Raw genomic sequence first — 18377 nt, 5'->3', positions numbered from 1 at the left:
TGAATCCCCATTTGCAGATGAGGACGCTGAGGCACAGAGAAGTTGAGTAACATGCCCGAGGTCACACAGAGACACGTGGAGAAGGTGGGATTAGAATCCGGGTCTTCTAACTGCCAGACCTGGGCTCTTTCCATTAGTCCACGCTGCTTCTCATTATCGTGGCTTGGCCAGCTTCGGCCTGATGCTGTTCCATTCATTGCCTCATTGAGGGGGCAGTTTGTTTATCATTTGGAATGCAAAAATCAATCATTGAAGTCATACTCAATAGCGTTGGAACGGACTAAATCACAGAGGTAAAAGGAAGTAGCGACGTAAGAATTCTCAGGGCAGGGGGAGAGTATTTGGTGTATTGCTCTTCTATATGCTTCTCTTTCAGAGGTGACCTTACCGGTCCACCTTCACACAGACCTGGGGAAGTAGCTAAGGGGCAAGTCGTAGAATCCAGATTTAGCAGCGGAGCGAAGTGTGGCTCTTTACAGCAAAATGAAGGTAGAGTGTGGATTAGTGATCCGCTTTTGATTAATGTTCAGTGTGCCAGACCCTATTTTCCCACTGAGAAACAATGTGGCTTAATGGAAAGAGCACAGCCCTGAGAGTCAGGGGATCTAGGTTCTAATGCCGGCACTTAGACTTGTCTGCTGTGTGTCCTTGGGCAAGTTAAATTACTTCTCTGTGCCTGTTTCTTAACTGTAAAATGGGGATTTAATACCCGTTCTTCCTCCAAGTTAGATGATGAACCCCTTGTGGGACAGGGACTATGTCCAACATGATTACTCAAATACCACTGATTAAGAAAGGGATTCAAATTCGTTATCCAATGGCTACCAATTAATGATACCTTGGGAGCACTATTAGTCAGTAAATCCATGGCATCTGTTGAGCCCCTACTGTGCACAGAACCCTGTAGTGAACTGTGTCCTCTAGTTTATGAGCTCAGTGTGGGCAGGGAATGTGTCTACCAACTCTGTTATATTGCTTAGTACAGTGCTCTGTGCTCAGTAATCCGATTGCACTGAGCTCTGGGTAGAGTACAACAGAAGCATGGCGTGGTATAGTGGATGAAACTAGGTAATTTATCAAATGAAATGCCAACATCCTGCCCTGAAGAATAATTTATTAGTTTTGGGTCACCACGGCTGGGGGAGCGGAGGGGGGAGGTCAAGCCTATTTTGACGGCTGTAGAGCTCAGTATTATTTATGCCCTAATCGCAATAACCAGTTTCCTCCAGTGCCTAAGCTACTCTTTGATGGTAGAATTCTCATCCCCAGATGTTAGGAAAAATGCGAGAATCAGTATGTAAATTCCCAGCTCAAAGGACAGACTCAGCATATACTGCTCTGCACCTTTTCCATCCACCGAATACTAGAACCTGACAAAATAGAACACCCGAGGCTGATGCAATAGGCAACAAAGCCATTCATTATCCTCTGTGGGAATTTACAGGTGTTAAAATAACACCACACCATCTCCTTCACCAGTTCTTGAGTACAAAAGACATGCAGAGCGATACAATAAAAAAGCAAAGCAAAACATCAAGCATATGAGCTATGAAAGCATGAAATAGCTTCTCCACTCCTTTCTGGGGTCTACATGCATGCAAATCAGACTTAATTTATCGGCTGTTTCTCTCTTCCAGGCGAGGAATTGTTTAAATATTTTCATTAAGTGTAACTTGGGATGATAAAGATAATTAACGTAAGTGTTGAAAATGTAGTGATTCGCTTGACACTGAGAGAATAAGATAGGAAGAAAACGATACCGCCCCCACAGATCCGCACTCATTCCCTTTCCAATAGAAGGCAGCTGCCGTATCCATTAGGCTGGTCTCTCTTTCATTCCCAAACAGAAGGAAGGAAGTACATTCTGCATTTGAAACTCACTGAAAATGAAAGTGGGGGACAATGAATGGAAATTCAGATGGAGGGCGAGAGTTCAAATTAAGACTTTCACCCTCACGGCGAAGTCACGGCCTCTGGGCTCCTAGAGTCAGTAGCATGCTGGAATTTTTCAGGAGCAGGCTGGGATACATCTGGCTATAAATATTTTTATGTCGGTCTCCCTTATCAGAGCGTAAACTCTTTATGGGCAGGGAACAATCTTTTCTTTTCGAGCACTTGGCACAGTGCATTTCACTCAATGGGTGCTCAATAAATGCAGTCGCTATTATTACTAGGTTCTGCCATGAGAAAGACGCTTCGCTCCTCCAATACCAACGTACTCACTGTGTCTTGCCCCTGTCTGTCTGCACACACTAAGCACTTGCCTCTCTCCCCTTCGACCCCTTCCTCACACATTCCCTCCCGCCCGGAGCTCTTGGGTCTGGATTCCGCTTCTCCTTTCTGCACTGCATTCTAACGTCTGTCTCCCCTCCTACTCTGTAGGACTTCTTCAAGACACGGATCGTGTTTCCCAACCCTGCCCACGGTAAGGGCTCAAGAATGTAAAATGGGGATTGAGACTGTGAGCCCCATGTGGAACAACCTGATTACGTTGTATCTTCCGCCCCTATCCTCCAGCGCTTAGAACAGTGCTTGACACATAGTAAGCGCTTAACAAATGCCATCATTATTAAATACCATGGGCTGGTTTGCACAAAAGGCAAGAGAGACAAGAGTGGGGTACAGAACGTAGGTTGCACTGGCAGTGTTATTGGAGAACACAGTGGCTTTGGAGCAAATGAGGTGCGTTGGGAGTCTCACCAGAGAAACACTCGTGGGTTAGGGCAGAATTCCTTACCAACCAGTCAATCGGTGATACTTACTGAGCGCTTACTAGGCGCAGAGCAGCACTGTACAAAATGCTTGGGAGAGCAATAATGGGAAGTTAAGCACTTCCTATGCTCAAACACTGTTCTAAGCACTGGCGTAGGTAAAAGCTAATCAGGTTGGCACAGTCCCTGCCCCACGTGGGGCTCACAGTCTTAAAACCCATTTTGCAGATGAGGTAACTGAGGCACAGAGAAGGTAAGCGCCTCAGCACAGAGAGCCATGTAAAAGGCTGAAAACTCCCTGTAAGAATACAAAGGCTCTGGAGAGCCACTGAATGAGAGGAAATTTCCCTTATCTCCATGTTTGAAATGGCAGTGAATAGGCTGGGGATGATAGTGAGAGACTTAATCTGTTGTGCCGCCAACCCCGAAGGTCACACAGAGACGATTATTTCATGTCGACTTGCCGTTGGAACATGTTTACGTTTTTAAAGACAGTCCCAACCGTGTCAAGGTTGCCGTGTTTGGTGAGCACGTTTCGAATGGAGTCAAATATTTTGAGCAACAAGAGCTGGACAGAGGTGACCTGTGTCTCTGACCGCAATACAAGGTCACAGGCTCTTTGGGTGGAAGGCACACGGAGGGAAAACACGCCTTCACGGTCATGTTTTCGACCGCTTCGACTCGCCCTTTGGCCACCCTGAGTCGGCCTAAGAGCACGATTCATCTTATTGTTTGATGTGGCCATCTTCCTTCCCGTATTTATGTTGCGAGCCCCTGGTGGGACAGGGACTGTGGCTGAACCGGTGCTTCGTACAGTATTTTACACTCAGTAAGCTGCCAACAAATAAACACCACCGAGTGAATGAAGTTATAAATCTTGCCTTTACGGCAGCATTTAGCAATCAATCGATGGAAATTTATCGAGCACCCATTCTGTGAAGGCCACTGGACAAAGCCGGGATGCTCAAGCGAGGGGATAGGTGTTTGCTAGCGGGGAAGACAGTGGGATCACGACGGGGTCAGGAGTCTGTCGCCTACTGAGCCAGCGAGTGATCTGAATGGAAAAAGCACAGGCCGGAGAGTCAAAGGACCTGAGCCCTGATCCTGGCTCTGCCACTAGCCAGCTGCGTGACCACGGGCAAGTCATCTCACTTCCCTGTACCTCGGTTTCCTCATCTGTAAAATCTACCTCTGCCTTAGACGGGGAGCTCCATGGGGGACAAGGACCGTCTCTGATCTATGTACATTGTATCTATCCCCACACTTAGTACAGGGCTAGTATTTAACAAGCCCTACAATAATTATCAAAACCAGGCACTTACCCTGGGTCTATTAAACTCAGGTCTTCAAACTCTAATGTATTCTCTCCTGCTTCTGTTTCTCCTATTGCCAAAGCCTTTAGAAAATCACACCCCTTCCAGGGAGCCTTCCCTGATTGATTTCTAATCTTTCTACTTTATATTCTCCCAGTGGCCACTTCAGCACTTCTGGGCCATCTAAGTACTTGAATATTCACTATCTCCTGTAGCACTTTATACATATCTTGATACACTAGTATTTCCTCCTAATTTATTTTGTTGCCTGACTCCTCCACTAGACCGTAAGCTCCTGGGGAGAAAGGATTGTGTTTACTGATTCCACTGTACTCTCCCAAGTGCTTAGTACATAGTAGAAGCTCAATAGCTATTATTGACAGATTGACTGTGACCTCCTGGTGGGGAAGCCCAGCACCGATCCTAAACCCTGAGAAACACTTAGCCAGAGACGAACCATCCTCGTCTGAAATCAATTATGGGCAACGACACATCCTGTAAATCAGATACCAGTCCTGCGACTAAAGTAGTTCTGACTTGCTGATAAGCCTGTATCTGTTTCCTCTCTTCACCTCCGACCTGTCACGAAAAAATGGTTTAGATAAGTACCGAACTGTCTGCACGTATTATATATATCTAGCTATCCTTTAATATGGCATTTACTATTAATTGTGGTATTTAACCTATTAATTATGGTGAGAAGCGGCATGATGAAGTGGATAGAGCATGGGCTTGGGAGTCAGAAGACCGTGGGTTCTAATCCCGGGTCCCCCACTTGTCTGCTGTGTGACTCCGCGTGAGTCACTTCAAATCTCTGTGCCTCAGTTACCTCATCTGTAAAAAAAATGGGGATTAAGAGTGTGAGCCCAATGTGGGACAGGGACTGTATCCAGCCTGATTAATTTGTATCTACCTTAGTGCTTAGAACAGTGCTTGGCACATCGTAAGTGCTTAACGAGTACCATAATTATTAGGGGTTTAACACTGGGTTTGATCAGTCGCTATTCCACACGTGGTTCTCAATCTGAGAGGCAGCTATTCTACCCCAATTTTGAAAGGACCCAGAGATGTCAAGTGGCATGGTTTAATGGAAAGACCCCGGGCTTGGGAGTCAGAGATCCTGGGTTCTAATTCCGGCTCTGCCACTTGTCTGCTGTGTGACCTTGGGCAAGTCACTTAACTTCTCTGTACCTCAGTTCCCTCACCTGTAAAATGGGGATTAAGACTTTAATAATAATAATAATGTTGGTATTTGTTAAGCGCTTACTATGTGCAGAGCACTGTTCTAAGCGCTGGGGTAGACACAGGGGAATCAGGTTGTCCCACGTGGGGCTCACAGTCTTAATCCCCATTTTACAGATGAGGGAACTGAGGCACAGAGAAGTTAAGTGACTTGCCCACAGTCACACAGCTGACAAGTGGCAGAGCTGGGATTCGAACTCATGAGCCCTGACTCCAAAGCCCGTGCTCTTTCCACTGCGCCACGGACTTTGAGCCCATGTGGGACAACCTGATAACCTTGTATCTACCCCAGCGCTTAGAACAGTGCTCGGCACATAGAAAGCGCTTAACAAGTACCATTTTTATTATTATTTGTTCAAGGTCTATAGTGCTAGGACCTCAAATCTCCTGGATCCCAACCCTATGTTTTCCCCACTAAGCTATGCTGTCTCTTGTAGCAACAAGGCATCACTAAGGCAGTGATCTGCAGTGAGACCCTATCTGCCTTGTTTCCCTGAATAGGTAACCACACACGCATGATCAGCTCTGTTGCCATATCAGATTGCGGGAGTCCATCAGTGGCTAGGTGGGAGAGTCCCAAGCTTCTTCCACCTTCACTGCCCTACTAGGCAGTGAAGCTTCTCCTTTATCCCACCCTGCTCTCGGCCGTGCTTTAGATTGCCGATAGATCCGTGCGCTATCGCATCCCCAGTAAGTATCTAAGTGGGCTCTCGCTCTCACCTCTGAGCTGTTTTTGGCAGTGCTCCATTGGGGCCCTCCTGTCCATCTGTGATTTTCATGATTCTTCTCCCAGATGTGCTGGCTAACACTTACCCCGCTTGCACTTTTTTAATTTTTCATAGTTCTCACCTCAGCTTGGTTTCTTGTACAATGCCCATCCTCATTAGGATCTGAGCCATTTCCTCATTGGGTACCAGCTGCAAATTTCATTAATGCGTGATTTCTTCCCAACTGGAATGAACTTGTACAGCGAGGTCACACCCCGCTCAGATCCCTCAGGCATTTCGCCAGACGGTCCTCCCTACGAAACACACTTCGCCGTGCCGCTAGTTTCTCGGCCAGCAGAGCTGACTTAAATACCTTGGGTGAGTTTAAGAAAGAGCTTTTACTAAGATTAAAACAGGATGGCCCACCGATGTCCACTTTTATGCTCTGATGCTTTTCTCGAACCACAAACATTTGACGGTTATTAACGATCGATCAATGTCATTATATTGAGCACTACTCTGAGCCGAGCACCGTACTAACAAGTGACCGCTAAGTTGTTTTTTCTTTTTAACAACGGTGACTTCAAGAGTTTTCCATCGTCAGTCAATCGATCATTAGTATTTACGAAGCATCTTCGGTATGCAGAGCACTGTACTGTGCTCTTGGGAGAGTTCAACCCAAAGTAAGAGACACTGTCCTGCCCTCAAGGAGTTCATAAACTAAGTGGAGGTGGGAGGACAGTTGACAGGCACAGATTATTAACCAAAAATGAGAACAAGAGCAGCATGGCTTAAGGTAATAATAATAATAATGTTGGTATTTGTTAAGCGCTTACTATGTGCCGAGAACTGTTCTAAGCGCTGGGGTAGACATAGGGGAATCAGGTTGTCCCACGTGGGGCTCACAGACTTAATCCCCATTTTACAGATGAGGGAACTGAGGCCCAGAGAAGTTAAGTGACTTGCCCACAGTCACACAGCCGACAAGTGGCAGAGCTGGGATTCGAACTCATGAGCCCTGACTCCAAAGCCCGTGCTCTTTCCACTGAGCCATGCTGCTAAGGTAGACAGCAAGGGCTGGGAGTCAAGTGACCGGGGTTCTATTCCCAACTGCCCCATGCCTGTTATGTGTCCTGGAGTAACTCACTGAACTTTTCTGGGCCTCAGTTAAAATGGGGATTAAATATTTGTTCTCCTGCTCTCAAAGACTGTGAGCACCAAGCGGGACAGGGACTGTGTGATCTGACTGCACCATATCTATCTCAGTGTTTAGGACAGGGTTCGGCACGTAGTAAACGTTTAACAAATAACAGTTATTATTAACTGCCCACAGCTGTAGTAAGAGTGTGACAGCATAAATAGATATATGAGTGTAAATGAACCTAAATCAAAATAGAAAGCTCCATCTTTACATTTCACTTTGATGTGAGCTGTCTATTGTGGACACGATTATTCTTCTTCCATTTGAAAATGAACACTACCGCTTGCCCCCGACCCACCGGGAGTACCTTAGCACGCCAAAATAACCATCGTTTGTTCGGCAAGTTCATGTTCCAAGTCCCTTCACCCCTTGAGGTAGCTGTCGGTTGACTACGATCATTTAAATATATTAATGATTTCAAAGGTCCCATTTTCCTGTTATCTATTAATGGCCCATTTTGCAAGGTTTTTGGGATTTTTAAAAACGATCCCCTTTCCTCTTTCCTCCTTGGAGACGGATTTAATGACGCGGTTCAGTACACCAGCCGGGTCGAGCCCTTCACTAATTTCTCTTCTCTTCTCACTTATTGGGGCAGTGACTGCATTTGATCTTCCTTTTCTCTAAGACACACTGACCAAAGCCCTTCAAATCTGCCATAATCTCTTTTCCCAGCATCAATTCTTTTGGATTGTTGCTGTCCGGGATGGTGCCCAACCAACCTCGACGCTAACTCTTTGGATTTCACTTTCTCTTTTCTCTTCTTTAACTGGCTGCATTTCTTAAATCCTCAAACATCCCCCTGTAAAGCTCATGGGATTCTGCCTCTTCGTAATTCCTCTTCCAAGAAATCCCTCCTGCGTTAATTACAGCGTTGCTTAGATTTTTCCATGATTCTGTTCTCTTATGCACTTCAATCATATGTCTAGTTGCTCTCTGCTGAGCTATTCCCCCTCGAAGTAATATCTGGAAATTAAGGCTCGTCCTGCTGCAGGGTCTGACCTCACCGTTTCTCACTTGAGGGCAACAAATTTTCAGGCCCAGGCACCTAAGTTATCCATCCTCCCCATTCCTATCCAAGTATAGTCTTTTCATAAGTTGCAGGAGCAGACTTCTCCTTGCACTAGAGTCTTGAGGTTCGCTTGCCTCGAGCGTTCAGTATGGCGCATTGCCCTCCTTGGATGCTAAGAAATGGCCAGTGCTGTTACTCTCTCCGTTGCTAAATAAACCCTGTGGAAATAAACCACAAGTGTTTTAGCACTTGGAGAGTAGTGGCTGGGGCGCAGGGTGGAACAGTCGTGTATCAGACTTTCCAGCCAAACCCACCCACGGGCGATGACGAGGCTCTCGGCGGGAGACGGTGCAGCCTCGTGGAATGAGCCGGGGACCGGGAGTCAGGAGACCTGGTTTCGAGCCCCGGCTCCGCCGCTCATCTGCTGTGTGACCTGGGGCAAGTTACTTAACCTGTCTGGACCTCAGTTTCCTCATCCGAAAAATGGGGAGAAAATACCTGTTCTCCCCTCCTCTTTCATCAGTGACACCACGTAGGAGCCGATCCTCGTTTGCCAACCCGTTGCTTGGCACGTGGCTAAGCGCTTAATAAATATCAACACTGTTATCTCAGCGGCTGCAGTCAATTGATCAGGGATTCTGAGCGCTTACTGTGGGCACAGCATTGTACTAATCACTTGGGAGAGGACAATAGATACCATCCCTGGCCTCAAAAAGCTTGCAGTCTAGATGTAGAGGGGAAGCCTCCTCTCCAAAGAGCATTCATTTGCCTCCGGGACTCCACTACTCCATCCGAGGTGAACGGAATAGCACTGGTGACCTTTGACCCACGGGTCCGTGGGCTCATTCTTCACAGGAATTGGCCCTGAAATGAGGATTCCCGACTTGGATGCCACGTCAGGCTCCAAGCCAATGCGCTGGCTGTTTCCTGGTCCTTTCCCCTCCGGGGTTGCCGGGAAGAAAGAATGTTTATCTGCGTGTGCTGACGGAACGGATCTGAGAGTCAGCTACCCCGACGGGAGAGGGGATGTGATGACAAGGAAGGAATGGAGGATTAGGATCAGCTCCCCCAAAGGTCAGGTGTAGCGGGTCAGAAGGCCTCTTCCTGTGCCTGAGATGGTCTGAGTTCTGGGGAAAGAAGGAAACTACGATTACAGCTGTGAAAAATTAACTTGCATGAAAGGCGTGTAATTGTTTTGAGCACAGCAGCCAGAAAGAAATTCAGATTTCCTACACACAAGGCATACCCGGGCGCGTGCACTCTCTCTCTCTCTCTCTCTCTCTCTCTCTGGAGAACTCCTGGGAGAGGAAAAAAATCCCACATTTGGAACAGATAATTTTCCCTTAGTGATTTATTGGAGTTGGCAATTTCGTCCTTACACCAAATCATAAGATTGGCAGCAAGGTTCTTCCAAGTCGCTGGGAAGTATTTTGGTCTGAGGCATGGAAGGGTTGAGGATTTTTCGAGTGACTCCCACAGGAAGCAGTGGGCTGAGCGCGCTCAGTCACGGTGCACAGCATCAATTGGCCCAATGTGTGCAAAACATTCTTATCTGATGAAGAACTGGAAATGTGACTGTTTTCTAAAATGTTGGAAATAATGTTGGTCCCCGCTTCACATTTTCCTCATTTTTCTTTCTTCGGTCTGCCCCGTTTCATCTTCAGTTCCCAAATGTTCGAGGGGAGACGGTTTTCGGGTTGTTGGTTTGTTGTTTTTTTAATCGGGAAAACTGCTGTAACTAATAGCAGAAATGGCCGTTCTTATACTTAGGTTGCCTCATTGTAAATAGTTGTGTTAGCAGGATATAGCTCTGCCCTCCGTGGCTCCAACAGGTCTGTCCCAGAGAAAGAAAAACTGTGGAAAAGATGGCCCCAAGGGCATCTGGGATGAACCGCGGTGTCACGTTGTGGTCTGCATTAAGTGGGAAGCAGCATGGCCTACTGGAAATGTCCTGAGAAGCCGAGGGCCCGGGTTCTAATTCCGGCTCTGCTTCTTTCTGCTGTGTGAACTTGGGCAAGTCACTTCACTTCTCTGGGCCTCCATTTCTTCATCTGTAAAATGGGGGTGAAATTCCTGTTCTCTCTCTCTCTCCCTTTCTCTCCTTTGGTCTGTAAGCCCCGTGTGGGGCAGGGACTGTGTCTGACCTGATTATCTTGTATCTACCATGGGGCTTAGTATAATGCTTGGCTCATAGACTGCACTTAACAAATTCCGCAGTGATTATTATTGATACCATGTGTAAACACTGTGCCGAGCATTGGGATAGCTCCATCAAAGGTACTGAGCGCTGACTATAGCAGAGAGGTAGCTCGGTGGGGAGATAGGCATTCACCGCCCTGGCGTGCGGTTGACATTCGGAAGTAAACGGAACGGTTTCCCCGGGTGTGAGTGGCCTGCATTGGCCAAGTCGATTGTTTTTTTTGTTTGCTTAGTCATTTTTTGAATCCAATTCAAGGTTCTTGAAAGTGAGGGGATGCAACGATTGATTTCTCCCCAGTCTTGGGGCCACTCTCTCCAACTGCGCATCCTCCGCCATCCCCGACAACCCCAGGAGTTCACCTGTAGGTTTCTTCTCCCAAACAACAAAAAAAACCCTGCCTGGCCGTGAATCTGAACTGTTCCCTCTGTTAGGGGATTTGTAATCCATCAAAGCCATGATGTAGTGGATAGAGCATAGACCTGGGAGTCAGAGGGTCAGGGGTTCTAATCCAGGCTCTGCCACTTGTCTGCTGTGTGACCTTGGGAAAGTCACTTCACTTGTCTGCGTCTCGGTTTGCTCATCTGAATAATGGGGATCGAGATCTTGAGCCCCACATAATAATAATAATAATAATGTTGGTATTTGTTAAGCGCTTACTATGTGCCGAGCACTGTTCTAAGCGCTGGGGTAGACACAGGGGAATCAGGTTATCCCACGTGGGGCTCACAGTCTTAATCCCCATTTTACAGATGAGGTAACTGAGGCACTGAGAAGTTAAGTGACTTGCCCGAAGTCACACAGCTGACAGGTGGCAGAGCCGGGGTTCGAACCCATGACCTCTGACTCCAAAGCCCATGCTCTTTCCAGTGAGCCACGCTGCTTCCCAATAATGTTGGTATTTGTTAAGCGCTTACTATGTGCCGAGCACTGTTCTAAGCGCTGGGGGAGATACAGGGTAATCAGGTTGTCCCACGTGAGGCTCACAGTTAATCTCCATTTTACAGATGAGGTAACTGAGGCCCAGAGAAGTTAAGTGACTTGCCCACAGTCACACAGCAGACAAGTGGCAGAGCTGGGATTCGAACTCATGACCTCTGACTCCCAAGCCCGTGCTCTTTCCACTGAGCCACGCTGCTTCTCTGGGACAGGGACTGTTTCCAAATGAGTTGGCTTGCATCCACCCCAGTGCTTAATAGAGTGGCTGGCATGTATTAAGTGCTTAAATACAATACATTATTATGATTATTATTGTTCTCCTTGAGTTAAATTCGTGGCACAGTGGCTCGCCTAAAGAACCAGGGAGAGAACGTTGGTTCCCAGGGGGGTCGGGCTGCCTTCAGTCCGGCCCAGGAGTCCGATAACATCCGACTTGACAGTTAAATAACTAATTGATTGATAGCCATGACTCTGGGGCCATTTCTGCTCTGCACACAAGGGCATTTACGATAATGGAGAGTGAGCAAACAGGGCCGCTTTGATGAAGTCTTTCATCCTTTCAGTCGGACTCTGAGTGACTCTTACTCAATGGTTGCAAAGGTTTTCCCCATATCCCCAGCACGGACCGATTTGCCCGTCGTGTGAGCCAAAGCACAGGTACTACCAGATTGGTACAGTCCTCTACCGCCCTCCCTCTAATTCCTCCCTCCCCATCCCCTGCCCCTCACTCCCTGCCCCTTCCAGAGTTTTTGGAATAATTCCGGGAAGAAGACTGTAAGGTCTTTGAGGACAGGTATAATGTCTACCGCTTGTATCATATTGTAACGATGATAATACTTGTTAAGCATTTTATTGTTACTGTACTCTCCCAAGCACTTAGTACGGTGCTATGCATGTAATAAGCCCTCAATAAATATGATCGAATGAATAAATGAAGCACTTACTATGTGCCAAGCACTGAACTAACTGCTGGGGTTGATATAAGCAGATTGGAAACAGTCCACCTCCCAAATGGGGCTCACAGTCTAACGGGCAGGAAGAGCAGATATTGAATTCCCATTGAACAGATGAGGAAGCAGGCCCAGAGAAGGTAAATGATTTGCCCAAGGTCATGCAGCAGGCAAGTGTGAGTGGTAGGATTAGAATTCAGATCTCCTGATTCCTAGGCCTGTGCTCTTCCCATTAAGTCGCACTGCTTCTTCCAAGGGCTTATTTCAGTGCTCTGCGCCCAGCAAACTCTTAATAAATGCCATTAATTGGTTTTCTGAAATGGCTTATAGGCCAAATAGGGTTCAAAGTTTCTAATACATTGATTGGCAAGAAATAACAGAGGCATCTGTAAAACTTTAGAATTGGCTGAAGGGGAAGAAAAATTAAGCCACTCCTGAAGAGACAGTCAGGTTTTCCAATAAAGGACTATTTCAGGACTATCTGAAAACTAAAAAAAAACCCTAAATCAAAGAGATAAAGGACTCTCCTATTGATCAATCAATGGTACTTATTGAGGGTTTTGATCAGAACACTGTACTAAGCACTTGGGAGAAGGCAATAGAACTGGTAGATACTTCTAATCTTCAAGCCTCATCCTCCTTCTTCTTCTAATCTTCAAGCCTCATCCTCCTTCTCTAAAGCAGCCGCTCTATATTTCAACCTGTTCCCTGGAAGTCTGGAATTCCTCCAGTACGTGGAGGGGAGAAGAGGAAGGGTTGGATGGGGAGGATTTAAATCAGCAGAGACAGATCTCTCAGACCTCTGGTATTGCTGAGAAAAAGGGAAGCATCTTTGGACATTGCTTTTCATTTTTATTTTTTTGTATTTCTTAAGTGCTTACTATGTGCCAGGCACTGTACTGAGCGCTGGAGTAGATACAAGATAATCGGGTTGGACACAGTCCCTGTCCCACATGGGGTGCCCGCCATTCTCCAGGACTATCTCCCCTTTACAAAATAGACTGCATCACCCATCTCCTATCCCATTCAAGGGGTGAATTGTAAATTCGCCAACATCGAAGTCCTTGGGAAATATTCCATTTCTAATTCCGAGCGTCGTTTTCAGAGCACAGGCAAAAAAAAAAAAAGGAAAAGCAAAATGAAATTTGGAATGCCGTCAGCTCAGTTATAGACTTTACCCTCAATAGGTCATCTGCTTTTATGAAGGACAACCGTCCAGTGCAAATGGTTATATTACGTGGCAGAGGAGGACAGGGAGAGCACGTGGGTATTTGCGAGACACAGGTAATGGAAATCCTTTGTGGAATCAAGGTTTTAGCACTGTCCCTCACAGATACCTGATGCCTTCCGAACTTCCTCATGCCACAAAATGTTGCGCTGCTAGCCAGCCCCAAGGGTTCTTCATCCTCTGGGGTGGTGTGGGGGTACTCTCTGCCTCAAACAAACCCAAGGCTCCCCGCTACGACACCGCCCAACCCGATCAGCCCATAATTTTAGTCCCAGACTCACTGTTCTTCTTCTGCTTCAATATCCCTGACATTTCAGGTGAGTTCTCTAAGATAATTTAGGACTCAATCCTCCCAACAATTTGGAGGTGTAGATGCCAGCTAAAATGTGGTTGTCTTGAATGAGTGTTTAGAATGCACCACAAAAATCTATCCTCCCCTAAATGTCACATGTAGCTATCAATTTATTTTTTTTTGGTTTGGAGAATATTTTTTATTACCACTTCCAGATTGCCAAATGATCTCCACATGTCCACAGATCCGGGAGAATTAATCATCAGGTTTTGCAATGTTTTATTTAGCTTGGAAGTTTCTTTGATATTGATAAATTTACTACTTCGTGAATTTTAGCAAATCAGTTTCCCATATCTGAACACTTCTATAGTTGGGGAGAGGGATTTGAGGTGGGACCTGGTGCTTGCAGGAAGCAAAATCAGTTTTTCAAAATCAGTACTATTTTAGAGCTATTTGCTAAGAGTGTGTTAAAATATCCAAATTCTTGGGAGAAAACTGTCCCATTTGTAAATAATTGCCAGAGTATAACTCTCCTGAACCGAAGTGGCTTGTAAACTTGATGAGCCAGAGAAGGTCATTGTACCATTATATATGCAATGCAGGTGGAACTCATTATGAGATTTTCCTTTCATATTCACCCCCACGTGATTTTTCAAGTTTGATCCCAATGCCTGTGAAGCAATGGCATCTGGATACAACAGATACTTCAGAAACTCAGTGCACTGAAAAAAGAATTCCACGGAACAGAGGGAATGTCCTTGGCATTGACCACTGACCACTGGCCATTGTCCAAGAAAGGGACACCCCCCTGAGAAACTCCACTGAGTGTCCTGACCTCTGATGGGGTCTCCGGACATTTGGATTGTAACCTCACTTCTCCTCCCAGCTCGGCTACCCTCTCCGTGTTGGTCTTGGCCCAAGTCCGCATGAGTGTCTGTATTGTGTCTCCGGACCATAATTTCAGATCAGAATAGTGAATTCTGGCTTGTTTTACTGCAAGGTCTCTTATGCAGACACGACTTTAGATTCTCTTTCCAATTACACTGGTTTCCCTCTGATACCATGGACCGGTTACATAACCTCTCTATGCCTCTGTTTCTTTCATTATACAGTGCCTATCCAAACGTGTCATAGGACTCCTCTTTGAACTCCAAGGCTGCCAATAGCTCGTTGAATAAAATAGGTTACATTTCTGAGCCTGTTTTCTTTATCATTAACGTTGATAATGATAATGATATTTGGTAAATTCTTCCTCTGTGTCGAAGCCCTTCGGTAAGCATTGGGGAGACATAAATAATCAACTGGGCCAGTCTCTTATCCTGCACCGAGTTGACTAAGAGGTGAGGATAGTAGGTACATCATTCCCCCATTTTACAGATGAGAAAACTGAGACTCAGGAAGTTCAATGACTTGCTCAAGGTCACACAGCAGGTCAGTGACAGAACTGAGAATAGAACACAGGTCTTCTGACTCCCAGTCCCTGGCACTTTCCACTAGGATATATAGGGTAAGAGGTGAAGTGAATTTCTTTCACAGAGGACAAGAGGTGATATTCCTTAAAACTTCATTTTTACAAAGCAAATTTACTATGTACTCGTGTCAGGACATTCTCAAGAAGACGCTTAAAGACTCTCAAATTTCTACTAAATATAATTTGATCAGAGAAAGGAAATTCTATTCTCATCACAACTCTTGCCCTGGCAAAACTAATGTAATACTTTGCTCTTGAGCACTGACTTTTATCCAAGGACTTCAGAGGCCTTTACCACCGTAAACGTATCAATCTCCAAAACATGACTCTGAGCTGAGGTATGGATTTCCCTCCCTATCTTAGAGAAGTTCAAATTGTGGCCGAGGGAACGGGATGCTCCCACCACGGAGCCGGAGAATAACTAAAAAAAACAATGCTCCCATCCTCTCCAACCCTCCTCCTCTTTTCTCTGAGTACATTGATCTCTCAGTGGTATTTACTTAATGCAGAAGACTGAACTTAGAGAAGCAGTGTGGCCTAGTGGAAAGAGCACAGGCCTGGGACTCTGAGGACCTGGGTTCTAATCCCGGCTCCGCCACTTATCTGCTGTGTGACCGTGGGTGAGTCACTTCACTCCTCTATGCCTCGGTTCCTTTCATCTGCAAAATGGGGACTCAATACCTGTGGCCCCTCCTACTTAGAATGTAAGTCCCACGTGGGACCTGATTATCTTGTAGCGATCCCGGTGCTTAGTACAGCGTTTGGCACGTAGTAAGCGCTTTAACAGATAGCATTATTATTAGTGCTTGGGAGAGTTAGCCAATATGATCCCGGCCCTTGAGGAGCTGGCAGTCAAGGAAGGGAGGCAGGCACTAAAGTCAATTTCAGGTAGGAGGAAGAAAAGGGGATCTGGACAAGTTGGCCTGGTGGCAAGAGTATGGGCCAGGAATTCAGAGGGCCTGGGTTCTAATCCTTCCTCTGCCATTTATTTGCTGTGTGACCGTGGGCGAGTCACTTGAATTTCTCTGGCTCTCCACTTCCTCATCTGCAAAACGGAGATTAAAATACCACACCACCACCACCACGATTCTTCAAAGTCCTTCGGAAGTCCCGTTTCATCCAGGAAGCTTTCCCCGATTAATTTCCCTTCTCCCCAGGTTATCAGTCAATCGATCAAGGGTACGTATTGAGTGCTTACCGTGGACTAAGTGGTTGAGAGAGTACAACACAACGGAGTTGGTGGACACGTACCCTGACCACGTGAGCTTACAGTCTAGTGCTTACACTAACTACCACCTCAGCCCTTCTGTGCTCACAATGCACTCACATACCTATGTGACAAACTCCATTATTTAAGCATCATCCTTTTTACCTCCGTCCTATCTGTAAATTATTTTAGGGTCTGTCTCACTAGATTGGAAGCACTTTGAGGTCAAGGATCACGTCGACTAATTCGATTATACTCACTCTAGAGCTTAGCACCAAGCTCTATAGTATTTTGCACTGCCTCCACATTCGTGTGACCGGGTTCGTGGAGCCGGAAGATGAGAACCTTCTTAGGATCGGGAAACACCGCTAAGCTCCTATTCAGTTGTCATATCACCAAAATGTAATTCCAAGAGGCGATCGACAGAATACCCTCTCTGGATTGCCTAAGGGTAGCGTACAGCCCCGGATCTTGAACGACAGCCTGATAACAAATACCCTGGCACCCAAATACCCAAATACCAAATACCCTGGCACCCAAATTATTGAGTATGGTCAGCAGCGTGTCCTAGCGGAAGGAACCTGGAGTCAGAGAGCCTGGGTTTTGTATACTCGTTCCGTCACCTGCCTGCCAGATGACCTTGGACAAGCTGCTTAGCTTCTTTGTGCCACAGTGCCTCCTCTGTAAAATGGGGGTTCAAAACTTGTTCTCCCTCGTATTTGGACTGTGAGGCCCACGTGGGGCAGGGACTGTGTCTGGCCCGATTATCTTGGATCTACCCCAGTGCTTGACACATAATAAGCACTTAACAAGTACAATTATTATTACCCTTAAAGATACGCTGAACTAGTTCCTTGCACAGTGTGGTCCTGCTTTTATTGTGGGGTTGACAGGAAATAAGCAACCACGGTTCTTCAGCACAGTCTGCTTTACCAACATTTCCACTCGTAACGTCTCACGACAACCCTCTGGGGCAGGATGGCATAATTCCTCTCCACATTACAGCTGGGAAATTCAAGGACCCAGAGAGGTTAGGTGTCTTGCCAAAGGTCACACAGTGAGTCAGAGCCAGGAGTGGACTGCCCAGACCCCGATCGAGCAAGCTGGGTTACAGCTCTCTGAATCATATCGACTCTCAACTCTGTCAACCCCAGGTCTTTTCATTGCCCGACGTTTTAGTTCTCAGTGAAGATAAATCTTTCCCTCCCTGATGCTTGTGGTCCGCATTACTTCGATACTTGGCTCTCCGAAGAGCTCCGGCTTGGGATGTTGATGCCCTCCTTTGCTGTCTTCAGGGCTTCCTGCTTCTCCTAGACTTCCTAGCCTTGAATTCCCACGTCCGAGCCTCACCCACTTCACATTCCCCGCTCTCCCTGCCCTCGCGTCTAATTTCTCCCCTGGCTGTGGCTCTGACTGATCCAACCACAGAGGATCCTTCTCTTCCCATAGAAATGAGTGTGATCCAGGGAGATCTTGTCTCGGGCCCAGAAGGCTTCTTCTTCAATCACCTACCGCCTTTGGTGAGCGCACCACCGAGGAAACGTGGGGGTGAACGAGAATGGCATCCTGAGGGGAGCTAGGGAGTGAGTTAATGGAATGGCAGCCAATCTGGCAAGTGCAAAGGGGTCCCGGAGAAGGCATGGATCTTTGGGTTGGAAGGAGTCTGGAGAGATCATCCGTCCAGATCTTGGCTCCCTGCTCCGTTCATTCATTCGTTTGTTCTGGGCCTCAGTTTCTTCACCTGTAAAATGGACACTCAACACCCATTCTCCCTACCTATCCTGTGAGCTCCGCCTGGGACACTGACCGTTCCTGACTGGATTATCTATCTATCTATCTATCTATCTATCTATCTATCTATCTATCTATCTATCTAATCTATCCCAGGGCTTAGGGCAGCACTCGGCACC

The sequence above is a fragment of the Ornithorhynchus anatinus genome, chromosome 20 (assembly GCF_004115215.2).
Source record: "Ornithorhynchus anatinus isolate Pmale09 chromosome 20, mOrnAna1.pri.v4, whole genome shotgun sequence".
Taxonomy (NCBI): Eukaryota; Metazoa; Chordata; class Mammalia; order Monotremata; family Ornithorhynchidae; genus Ornithorhynchus; species Ornithorhynchus anatinus.
This window is presented reverse-complemented; position numbering follows the sequence as displayed.